Source organism: Lutra lutra, chromosome 17, assembly GCF_902655055.1.
Source record: "Lutra lutra chromosome 17, mLutLut1.2, whole genome shotgun sequence".
Classification (NCBI taxonomy): Eukaryota; Metazoa; Chordata; class Mammalia; order Carnivora; family Mustelidae; genus Lutra; species Lutra lutra.
Window position 1 is genome coordinate 50,441,523 of NC_062294.1, and position 13,085 is coordinate 50,454,607.

Consider the following 13,085-nt stretch of genomic DNA (forward strand, 5'->3'; position numbering starts at 1 on the left):
ATAAACACCAAACAAATAGAAACAAACATGAAAGTACACCCCACGTGAGGACAGGAAACCACAAAGCTGAAGAGTGAGTGAGAGATGATCTCAGCCCACAGCTGCTGTCCTGAGGGCACTGGGGATGTAAGCCTCCGGGTCGGCGCGGATTTCGCGAAATCCGTACTTAGATTTATCTAAACCCTCCTTCCTAGCTCAGCTTCCGCAGGTTTTCCCCCCTTTCTCACCAACTGGTGGAAGCCAGGCCCGGCGCCTTTCCGGGGCTGACCCTGGAGAACAGGACAAAGGCTGGTTTCCCATCCCCATTTCCCGGACGACGAAACAGGCTCAGAGAGGCGCGGAAGAAGAGCTCTAACGGAGGTCTGACCCCAGAGCCCCCTCTTATTACCTCCCCTAGTCCTGCGTGGAGGGTGTAGACCGAATCCTCAGGGCTGAGGTCCTGGTGTCCCCGCACCAGCCCCCTTCCGCCCCCTGTCGCCACTCCCCTCGTCCCCCACCACCTGAGCTGACCCTGTCCCAGCCCTTCGGCCCGTCCAGGCAAGGCAAGGGGATCCGGGAGACCCGAGTGTGCAGCCAGATTTTAGAACGGCCGGAGGGAGGAATGAGGGTTTGGGGGAAACAAGGCGACCCCCTCCCGCCGCCACCCACCCACCGGTTTGCGAGATCCGGGATGCTGTCTACGCAAGTTGTGGTCCCCAGAATCCCCACCAGGGGGCGCTCCAGGACCGCGGCTGAGGACGCGCCAACCCGGAGGCTTAAACTGCCGGGATCCGTTCAGCTCTGAAAGGGGCGGGGGAGAGGCGGGTGGTTGGGATTGAACGCTAATTGCAAAAACAACACTATATCTTCTACAGTTCTTCTTATATTCCAAGCACTGTTTGAAGTGCTCCAGTTGTTTTTAAAATGTGTTCTAATTTTTTTAGTTGCACGTAACACAAAATTTACCTTCCGAGCCATTTTTTCAAAAGATTTTATTTATTTATTTGACACGGAGAGAGATAACAAGTAGGCAGAGAGACAGGCAACGGGGGGGAGGGGGGGGGCAAAGCAGGCTCCCCGCTGAGCCGAGATCCCGATGCGGGGCCATTCCAGGACCCTGAGATCATGATCTGAGCCGAAGGCAGAGGCTTTAACCCACTGAGCCACCCAGGTGCCCCTTCCGAGCCATTTTTAACTGTACAGCTCGCTGGTCTTGAACCCACGCGCCGTGTTGTACGACCATGACCACCATTCATCTCCAGAACTCTCCCATAGTAAATCTCGACTATACCTATTGAACAATAACTCTCCATTCTCCCTGTTTCCCCGTCCCCATCCCCAGCCAACCACCACTAGACTTTGTGATTTATCTTGTCTTTATGATTTTGACTACTCTAAGGACCTCCTAGAACGGAAGCATTTGTCTTTTTGTGACTGGCTGATTGCACTTAACATAAAGTCCTCAAGGTTCATCCCCTTCTAGCATGTTGCAGAATTAACTTCTTGTTGAGGCTGAATAATATTCCATTGCGCGGATATAACACAGTTTGCTTATCCAGACATTGGTGGAGGAACACTTGGGTTCCTGCCCTGTTTTAGTGATGTCGCTCGGTTTGTTTTAGCACAACTCTGGGCTCTTATTGTTTACATTCTGCACAAGAGGAAACAGACACAGAGAAGGTAGATGACTTGCCTAGGGTCACACAGCACAGAAATCTGAAGGCAGGCGGTCCACTCTGACTCAAACTACATTTGTGTGACTCCAGAATCCGGGATGTTTCTCCCTTATGGTCCCCAAAACCTCTGGCGGGGTTTCCGTAGAAGGGGAAAAGCGGGGTGTAGGGGGGAGCTGTTTGAGGTGAGCTGGGGCAGATCTGGAGGACCCTGAGTCCACTGGGCAGAGTCCCGAGCGCCACCCTGCGGATGAGCCTCGCTGCTGGGGGCTGGTGCAGACTGGGTCCCTGCTCTAAGCCTGAGCACTCCACACCCTCCCATCTTCCTGAGCACCCTAAGAAAACGTGATCCCTGTTTTGGGGTGAGTGCATGGAGACCCCGAGAGGTCAGTAACCAGCCGAGGTCATAAGGAGGATGGGCAGAGAATGGGAGTGAGCCCAGGCAGCTCCACTCCAGATACCTGTAGCCACGCTACATTGTTTCGGCATCTCACCCTGCCCGCACCCCCTCCCACATAAGAATGGGGGGCCTAAAACACCCCCATCTATTTCCCTCCCCCAAGCCCAGGCAGGCGCTCTCCCCCTCCGTCTGTGTTCTGTCGACATTCTCTTTGATGACAGCCAGGGGCTGCTGGGCTGGTGCAGATAAACGCTGGTTTGGAGTTGAAATCCCTGTTTCCTGGGGCTACCACCTTAATAATCCTGCTGAGTCCGAATCCACAGCTCCAGAAGAATCCACAGGCTGAATCTGGGGACGAAGCCCTGCAGGCACCATTTACACCCTCCTGGCCTTAAAAATGGTGAACATGCTTGCTGCCATCTCCAGGTCAGGTGCTCACGCTGGGGTCCAGACGGCAGAGACAATTGTGTGTCCCCTGCTGGAGCTGGACAGACTCCGGGTCTTTTCCGCCAGCCTCCACCAGAGGGCGCACAGCGGAGCATTGTCTCCAAAATGACCGCTCCACTCCCTCCCCTGCCCATAGAGCCCCTCAAGAGGTGGAGTCTGTTTCCCCTCCCCTTGGGTTTAGGCTGGCCTTACCACTCGGTTTCACCACGAAGTCAATTCCCAGGCAATCACTCCCTTCCGCAAACTCTCCAACGTTTCCCAGGTCTCTAAAGGTCAAATCAGAAGTCTTCGTAATGGTTAGACATGCTCTGTCCAATACCACTGGGCAATTGGGACAATTTAAAATTAAATTTAATTGATTGAATTGATTAAATGTAAGACTGAACATCCATTTTCCCAGCCATATCAGTCACCTTATAGGTGTTCCAACGCTGCATGGGCATGTTAGCTACCATTCCAGTACAAGTATAGGACATCGCCACCATCACAGAAAGTTCTCTTAGAACTGCTGTGGTTCCTCTGTCGCTGTTTTCTCTGCCTCACGGCCCAACACTCCCATGCCTTCAGATGCCCAGATCTCCTTGCCTTTCAGGGAACACTTGGAGCCCATTCCTGCCTCAGGGCCTTTGCACTTGCTGTTCCCCCTGGCTTGGAGTGCTTTCCCCAGGATATCTGCATACCTCCACCCTTCACTTCATCCCAGTCTTTGTTCAACTGTCCCACTCCACAGGGAGGGCTTCCCTGACCACCCTATTTAAATGTGACCCTTCCCTCACACCCCTACTTTTTCAAGCTCTGATGGATTGCCACCTGCCACACTAACTTGTTTGCAGATGACCAGCTGATGACACGGGTATTGCGGGTCGAAGGGCAGAAGGGAAGGTTAGGTTGCCCCAGGATGAGGAGGGAGGCAAGCTGCTCCCGCCCCGGGAACTGCTGTCGCCCAGAGCTCGGGCCTCTGCGCCCCAGAGCTTTCACCAAGCAGCGGCAGTCCCCGAGGGGGGCGCCCCCAGCCCACGACCCCGACGCTGACACCACAGGCCGAGCAGCTTCGGGAGAGCGTCCCCCGCCTCTCGCTGTCCGACCGAACCGCCACAGCGCAGCGAGGGTCCGAGGGTCGGGTCCGGAGCCGGGGGTGGGCGACCGTGGGGCGAGGATCCGCGGAAGCGCTCGGGTTCCGCGCAGCTGGGCAGGGCCAGCCCCGGGACCCGGGCTGGGGTCTCCCTTACCCGCGCCGCGTCCCCCGCGCCAGCACGGTGTCCGCGCACGGTGGCGGCCCAGACTCTAGCTGCCCCACGACCGACCGTCAGACCGAATGAACCACGCGCGCCGGGAGAACCGGGAAAGTGTTGGAAGGTTACGCCCGCCGGGAGGGAGGAAGGCCCGTCGAGCCCCGCGCAGGTCCCCAGGCCGCAGGCTGGTCCCCCGGCGGGCGCCGCAGCCCCGAGGACACCGAGCCGAGCGCCCGCGGCCCAGGCGGCGGGAGGAGGCAGAGCCCATGCAGAGGCGGAACAGACCCGGCGGGCCGCGGGGACACGAAGCCAGGCCCGGCGCCCGGCGCTGGCGTGGCGGCCCGAAGGACACCCATCCACGCGGACCCTCGCGGGGCGCCGTGGGGCAGAGGCACTGCGGAGACGACCCTGGGGCAGGGCGCGCGGTGGCGCGACCGGGGGAGGCTGTGGGGCGAGCCGTCCGCGGGACAGGGTTTGCCAGCATCGCCCATTTCGGGGGGCTCGAGGTGACCTTTGAGCGAAAACCCCAAGAAGGGAGGCTGGGGCAGTGGGATGGCCGCACTGAAGCCGCGGAACGGCTCAGGCCCGCGATCCTAGGGGACATTCACGAGTACCACCTCCCATGCTCTTTGCGTCCCTGTGGGGTCTGTGAAGTGACGAGATTGCGTTTGGGTTGTGGGTGTCTTTATTTGATTCTGTGCATCGAATAGGGTTGAGGGAATAGGAGGAAGGCAGGTTTTCACTCCCATTTCCCAGATGAGGAAAGTGAGGCTCAGGGAGGCGGGAAAGGGACCTCGAACTTGGCTTTGTCCACCTGCGGGGCTCCCTCGAATAAGCGCTTAACCGTCCTATCCTCTACCCAAGCTCGCCCCGCAGTCCCAGGCCCAACCTGTCCCATCCCGTCCCCTCGGCCCGGTCTAATCTCAGGACTCCTGCGAATGGGGTCGGATCGAAACTTCTAGAAAGAAGATCGAGGGCTCCAGGGCCCGCTGACGCCGCTGGCTCTCCACCCCACCACTCGGAAGAGGGGAGAAAGCCCGCACGAACTGCGGCCGCCGGGGTTCCCACCAGGGGGCGCTCCAGGACCGCCCGTGAAAGGCGCGCCGGAGAGGCTTCCCGCCCAGGGCGCAGGATGCCGCGGGCACTGGCCCAGAGCCTCCCAGGCCCAAAGCTCCACCTCTGAATGTCAGGCTGTGGAAAACGGACGTTTATGTAGGGCAGCGGTCCTTCGTGTGGGGTCCTGGAATCAGCTTGATAGAAATGCATGTTCTCGAGCCCACCCCACGCCTAGGGAGTCACTGTGGGTTGGGAGCCAGCAGTCTGCGTTTTAGAAGGCCTTGCAATGGGTTCTTCTGCACGATCAGCTTGAGAGAGGTCTGCTGCTGGGTCTGAGTATCTCCTGGAGCCCTGGGGTAGCGCTTGTGAGTCCCAGAGGGGCTCGTCGGAATCACCCTGCAAGCCTCCGGGCTCTGGGAGCCCCAGTCACTCCTGCAGCACTTGCATGAGAATCTCTGAGGCTGCGGGCTGGGCAGGGGTGTTGGAAAGCTGCCGGGTCCTTCCACACACCAGCCAGGATTGGCAACCCTGTCCCGCCCCCGCCCCCCCCCCCCCCATCAGGGCTGAGATGTTCGGGGAAGTTCTGGCCGCCTCTGACGTACAACGGGAGTAGGACGAGGAGAGATGAGGTCTGCGTGGGCTGATTTATCTCCAACACATTACGTCTTCTTCCATCCTCTCCACAGTCTTGGGAGGAAAGCTCTATAATGATCCACCCTTGAGATGAGAAATTGCAGGCACAGAGAGGCTAAGTAAGCAGCTGAAAGACACACAGCTTGTAAGGGGTGGTGCCTGGGAGTGATCCAATCCTTCCTCAGCCTGTCCCCCTCGTGGTTTTGTTTTTCAGCACATCACCATGGAGCCTGTGTTGGGGCCCCCACCTGTCATGGGGTGGCATATCTCCCCTCCCCATCTGTGTTTACTGTTTTTCTCCTTGGTGATGGTGATGGGCAGCTGAACTGTTCCAGATAAAGGATGATTTCCATTTCCCAAGGCTTCCTCCCTGAAAATCCTGGCACATTTGAAATCACAACCCTGGAGGAGCCAACCGGCTGCATTTGGGGGACTGAGCCCTTCAGGGTTAACCCCGCCTTGGATTAAAAACAGTATTGAAAGCCCTGGCATCATCTTACATTACCAAGGGGTCTCGCTGGACGGATGCTCAGGCTGGGGACTCCGGGGATAGAAGGGCAGAGAAGATTGTGTCCACTCAAGGGAGGCACAGACTGAGACTCAGTAGAAAACAACTTTGAAGGCTCAGAGCCATGTGAATGTATGTGTGTGGTTGTGACTGTGTGTTGCTACTCTCTGTGAGGTTTGAGGGGTGGGGGGAGAAGGGAGAGAAAGAACAGCTTCCTCCTCAGGGAGAAGAGTTTCATGAGTAGCAAGGCTGGGCTCCTGTGATCAAAGGACAGGAAGACACACTCAGTTCGCTTCGAGCAGGGCTCATAATGTGTGCTCCTGGCTGAGTCCCTGGGGGCAGGGACAGCGGTCCTCCTCCCTGCTTTCTGAAATCTTCTCCTGTGGTATCTCCCACCCTGCTGATTCCCAAGCAGGTGAGGTCTCCTTAGGCAGTGGCCGGTGGCATGCCCTCACCCTGCCACCCCATCCCGGAGCCTCTGTGGACAATTCCAGAGATGTCCCCAGTGCACAGAGGGTTAACCTAGTGGGCTGGGATGGGGGGGGCGGGGCTGCACATTCCAAAAAAAAAAAAAAAAAAAACCAAAGAACCAGACTGGCCTCCTGGGAGGGAACTGCTAAGCCCTTGGAATGTCCCTCTAAGGGTGTCTTTGCTTACCTGGGGACTCCAGCTGGCCAGGGTGTCTACTCCAACAACATGATTTATGCTGAACACCTGTTTCTGCCACCAACCTCCCTCCATCAGCCTGACTTCTGGAGGGGATGAAGGCGACCTGGGTGCTCCACACCTGGGGGACCAACTCCCAGAAAAACCCTGGATCACAAGGCTCTGGTAACTCTCCAGGCTCCCTCTTATACCCACCAGAAAAGTCAGGATCGCTTTGCTTTTTAAAAATGGCACCAAGTTCATTAACAAAATGAAGACGTGTCAAAACATGTCGAGCTCGCCGGAAACGGTGGTATGTTTCGATCAGCTACGTTTAACAGATGAGGGCTCTGATACACACAGCCCGTCAGGTGATGCGATCACCGCTGTCATAGACAATCAGGGGGCTCAGGAAAGAGGAAGGAAGAGCAGGATGGCCCAGGCCTAGGGTCTTGAGCATCCGGATGGCTTACTTCTGAGACAGAAAGTCCACCTGGAAATGCCATTGATCGGAGGGGGTAGCCGTCTGCGGGTTCCACATAGCCTGCATAGTTTCTAAGGGGGCATTTTTTAGTAAATGCAGTGAAAGGCTGAAAAAGTTGTAATAGGACCTCCTTTGTTGGTCAAAGAATAAGATACCCCAGGGGCACCTGGCTGACTCAGTGAGGGGAGCACGCTACTCTTGACATTGGGGTCTGAGTTCGAGCCCCGTGTTGGGGGGTAGAGTTTACTTAATAAAAAAAATTTTTTTTAAATATCCCCAAATAACCTTTGTATCTGTGTGTGTGTCCACAGCAGGCTTTGCTGAACAAAGAGGAATGTGAAGGCTGAGTTGGGGCTCAAGAGGTAGGTGCAGAGGCGCCTGGGAGGCTCAGTGGGTTAAAGCCTCTGCCTTCGGCTCAGATCGTGATCCCAGGGTCCTGGGATCGAGCCCCGCATCAGGCTCTCTGCTCAGCCGAGAGCCTGCTTACCCCTCTCTCTCTCTCTCTCTGCCTGCCTCTCTGCCTACTTGTTCTCTCTCTCTGTTAAATAAATAAATAAATAAATAAATCTTAAAAAGAGGTAGGGGCAGGAGCACAGCCAAATACTGGCTTCATGACTCGGCTCTGTGACCTCTCTGGGCCTCAGTGTCCTCATCTGTAAAATGGAGATAATAAGATCTGCCTTGCAGAGTACACGTAAAGGGCTTGTAACAGATCTTGGCACAGGCAGCGCTCAGTACAAGGTGTTGGGGGTTAACCTGGTTGTGTAAGGAGAAGGGGTTTGTGGGTCCAGACCACAAAGACGGTAAAAGATCACTGCCCCATGATAATGTTCGTCCGCTCACGTCAAGTCTTTTGTGTGTATAAAGAAATTAAGTAGAAACACTTTTTAAAAAGAAAATTGCAGGGGCACCTGGGTGGCTCAGAGGGTTAGGCCTCTGCCTTCGGCTCAGGTCATGGTCTCAGGGGCCTGGGATCGAGCCCCACCTCCGGGCTCAATTGGGCTCTCTGCCCACTTGTGATTTATTTCAAATAAATAAATAAAATCTTTTTTAAAAAAAGGAAAATTGCAAGATGAGCCTTCCCTTTCCCAGCTGCCCTCCTTCTGGACCTTCCAAAAACTGAGAAAACTGAGGCACAGAGAGGTTAACTGCCCCAAATCACGCCTCCAGGAGGGATTGATAGGGGGTGAGGAATGTTTAATGACAGAGAGGCTACTCTTAAGTACAATGTCTCACGGCCTTAAAAAAATGGATCCATGGTAGATGATAGAACAGAGTAGGTTATTTAATCGGAGATAGCAGAGTGTGGAAAGGTGCACATGCTATCTCTTTACAACAAAGTCACAGGGACCGCCTGGGAGCTGGTTTCACAGTCGACTGGCAGGTGTCACCCAGACCTACTGCCTCAGGGGCTGCCTTGGAACAGAGGGCTCAGATGATTTGGTTGCCTTCCTATTTGTGCATTACCATTCGGAGTTAGGAAGAAGGAGGAGGAGAAGTGCAGGGGAGAAGAAGAAGAAAAAGAGGAGGAGGAAGAGGAAGGAGAAGGGGGAGGGGAAAAAGAAGAAGAGGAGGAGGAGAAGGAAGAGGGGGAAGGGAAGGAGGAGAAGAAGGTGGAGGAGGAGGAAGAGGGGAGGGGAAGGAGGAGGAGAAGGTGGAGGAGGAGGAAGAAGAAGAGGGGGAGGGGGAGAAGGAGGAGAAGAAGGAGAAGAAGAAAAGAAGGAATAGGGTCCTGGGTGGCTCAGTGGGTTAAAGCCTCTGCCTTCAGCTCAGGTCGTGATCCCAGGGTCCTGGGGATCCCATCGAGCCCCGCATCCGGTTCTCTGCTCAGCAGGGAGCCTGCTTCCTCCTCTCTCTGCCTGCCTCTCTGCCTACTTGTGATCTCTGTCAAATAAATAAATAAATAAATAAATCTTTAAAAAAAAGAAAAGGAATGCACATGTGAACAAACAACAGATGGTTTTCATTGGGTTTCCATAAAGAGAGAAAACAGCACTGTGGGCAGGAGTCTAATCTCCCGAGGTCCGAACTGAGTTCAAGTTCTGATCTCTCCCGGGGGGGTGGGGGGTTTACTGACTGTGCGACCTTAGGCGTGTCACTTAGCTCCGTGGGCCTCGTTTCCACCGGGGGGGGGGGGGGGGGGGGGGGCGGGGCGGGGGCGGTGCCGGAAGTAGCCCCTTCCTCGCAGGACCTCTTTGAGGTTTCAATGAATGATTAAGGCCAAAGGATTTAGGACAGTACCAAGCACGCAGCGGGGGCTGTGTTAAGTGTAGCGGCCCAATCCTTGTGCCACTTACATTTTATAATCGTGCATAAATAGCGTTTCCCAAAGTAAAACGCCTGCAAGAAGAGATTGACTCTGTTTCTGAGGTTTGACAGCTTTTTTTTTTTTTTTTTTAAAGTAGGCTCTGAGGGCGCCTGGGTGGCTCAGTGGGTTAAGCCGCTGCCTTCCGCTCGGGTCATGATGTCAGGGTCCTGGGATCGAGTCCCGCATCGGGCTCTCTGCTCGGCAGGGAGCCTGCTTCCCTCTCTCTCTCTGCCTGCCTCTCTGTCTACTTGTGATCTCTGTCTGTCAAATAAATAAATAAAATCTTAAAAAAAAAAAAAAAGTAGGCTCTGAGCCCAGCGAGGGGCCCTAAGCGGGGCTTGAACTGGTGACCCTGAGATCAAGACCTAGGCTGAGATCAAGACTCTGACCCGTACTGACTGAGCCACCCAGCTTTTAGATTGTGGGGCCCCCACATTCCACATCTGGGAAGGCTGATAGAAGAGGCTCCCTCCCTTGGCGCTGGTACGAAGGTCAAGCCTTACAAACCTGCAGCCCCAGCCCCCAGCCACCATAAGGACCTAACGCTCTCCCTCTGATTTTGTTCAACCCACCCGGGAGACTGGCTTAGGATGTCTCCTCTGATCTCCCCCAGAAAAGTCCTGGCGTGTGAGTAACAAGCTTTTTTTTTCCCCAAAGATTTTATTTTTAAGTAATCTTTACACCCAACATGGGGCTCAAACTCACAACCCCAAGAACAAGAGTCCCACAGTCCACCATCTGAGCCAGACAGGCACCCCTAGTAGCAGACCTTCTGCTTATCTCTTGATGTGTGTGGCCCCATCAGGCATGATATCCCAGAGGAAGGTGAGGCTCGAACTCACAACTACAAGATCAAGAGTCAGTTGCTCTACTGACTGAGCCAGTCAGGCACCCTGAACCCAGAAGTCTCTCTCTCTCTCTCTCTTTTTTTTAAGATTTTATTTATTTATTTGACAGAGGGAGAGATCACAAATAGGCAGAGCAGGGAGGGGAAGCAGGCTCCCTGCTGAGCAGAGAGCCCAAAGTGGGGCTCGATCCCAGGACCCTGAGATCATGACCTGGGCTAAAGGCAGAGGCTTAACCCACTGAGCCACCCAGACGCCCCAACCCAGGAGTCTTGATTCCCACTCCAAGCTTCTTTGTGCGACATATGTCACCCCTGGGCCCTGTTGTTACTATTGATGGTGATATGCCATAGGAGGACTGCTAATGGCTTATTTATCTATTTATTTTAAGATTTTGTTTATTTATTTGTCAGAAAGAGAGAGAGCACAGGCAGGTAGAGTGGCAGGCAGAGGCGGAGAGAGAAGCAGTCTCCCTGCCGAGCAGAGAGCCTGATGTGGGACTTGATCCCGCGACCCCAGATCATGGCCTGAGCTGAAATCAGACAACCGACGAGCCACCCAGGCACCTGGATCATAATTACTTTTATAGACAGACGAAGAATGTCCCATCTCTACGGCACTGGGGGGAAGACACGAAAACAAGTGGGCCAAGCAGGGTGGGATGGACACGAAGAACTTTAATAGAAATGCTGGCTCTAGCCAGGAAGAAAGAAAGAAAGAAGGAAGGAAGGAAGAAAGAAAGATGGGTGGATGTACAAATGATTCATTTTTTCCCTTCATCTTCTAAGCTAGAAAGCTTCCCAGTGTGTGAGTGGGTGGCTCCAGGGTCAGCCTGATTCCCGCGTAAACCTTACTTCAGTTGGAGTAAAATCTAGCCCATAGGCACATTAGGAGGGATCCTGTCCTGATGTCCTGCATTTCCCATTTCCTTACATTTAGGACTTAAATATACGCAATTTTTTTCCTCCACACATCTTCCAGGTCCCCATGAGAATAGGATCTCCCTCCTTAACAAACCTGCCAGAGCGACCTTCTCTTCATTATGTTTCTGCAATTTGGCTTACAAGGTGTTTTTTGGACATGCTACCATCTTCCAGTAGATAGTTACAACGTTTGTCGAACATAAATTATACATGTAGAATTTAAAGACTGTAACACATATCTTCCTTTAAAAAAAAGTAACACAGTTCATTCTTTTTTTTTTCTCTTGGTTTAGGCATTTTGGACAAAAAGCAGGATTAGTCACCAGCCAAGGCTCTTCTGCCCACGTGACGTTTTCCAGCCGCCAGGAGGATACACAGTCAGCCTCCAGAACTCACAGGAGAGAAGCTTCACCCGACCGTGTGTGTGTGTGTGTGTGTGTGTGTGTGTGTGTGTGTGTGTGTGTGTGTGTGTTTCATTTACGAGCCTTTTTAAAAAGGCACATTTGTACCACTGGGTTCAGATTTTTTTCATCTGTGGAACATTCTAGAAAATCGGTATAACATTTATTTCGCTGCTGTACTCTGTTTTTTTTTTAAATATTTTTAAAAATCCATCTCCCTCTATGGATTGTTTTGTTATGTGGCTGGGTGTTTTTTTTGTCTTTTGTGTGTGTGTGTGTTTTGTTTGTTTGTTTTAAGGAAAAAAAGAAATTAAGCAAAGAGAAAGCCCACGGGGGCCCCTCGGGTTCCTGGCCCCGTTTCCTCACTTGGAAGCTCGTCTCCCTCGTCTCCCTCCCCTCGCTGCAGCGTGGAGGCAGCTGGCTGACTGCCTGCAGCTGGTGTGAAACCTGAGCCTGGGCCGGAGGATGAACACTTCCCTCTCCCATCGCAAAATCCCAAGGTTTTGTAGTTATTTCCAGAGAGGGGGAGAGAGGGAGCTCAAAAGGGCCCCTGGGGAGGAGCGGAGGGTTGCCAGGTCCATGGTACTGAAGCAGGAGGCTGCGTCTTAGATTCCTGTCGCTGCAGTGAAAGTGGACAAACCAGATGCTCTGGTTTTTGTTTTGTTTTGTTTTTAAACATCACCATTTCAAACAAGTTGAGGAGTCCCCTCTGAAACCAAGGCCTGTCGAAATCTAAGGGCACACCCCCCCGGCCCCCTCCCCGGCCCCCCACCCGTGAATGTCCACTCTTCCTTTGAAATGGCAAAGAACTGGAGAAGCTTCCAGATCCGTCGGTAGCTGATGAATCTGGCAGAGGCTGTCACACGCTATTGGCCGTGCGGTCGGTCCATGGTAAGAAATACATTTTACTGTGACCTAGGACCCCCACCCTGCTATGTACACATAATAAAACTTCCTAAAACAGATGACCATGTGAGATGAATTTAGATTTTGTCTTCTGTTGTTTCCATAGGGAAAACTTGAAATATACCAACAAGACATATGGGGCTGGTGTAGGAAAGAACATTAGGGTCCAAAGCCAATGACCAAGAAAGAATTCTAGAGACATCTTTGGTGCAAAAAGGTGGTTTTATTAAAGCACAGGGACAGGACCCGGGGGCAGTAAGAGCTGTACTGAGGACAGGAGAAGTGGCCCATGATATACTTTCAAGTTGGGAGGGGGTTAGGGTTAGCACAGGTCTCTAGGGAATTTGGGAAGCAAAGGTTTCCAGGACCTTGAGGGGGCTAGCTATTGTTGGGAAAAGGTCATTTGCTACCATGTAATAAAACCTTAGTCATGAAATCTTTCAGATGCATATCGGTGGGCTGTATACTTGCGGGGAGTGGGGGGCGGGTTAGAGATAAAGGAAGTTTCCAAAGGAATTTTTATACATTAAAATAGACTTATAGGATGGGGGGAGGGGTCAGGCTAGGATTGCCTTTTGCCCTTAGCAAAGTATTAATATCAAGGCAGTTGAGTCCCTAGAGGAATGTCACTCTGCCTGTCTCAAG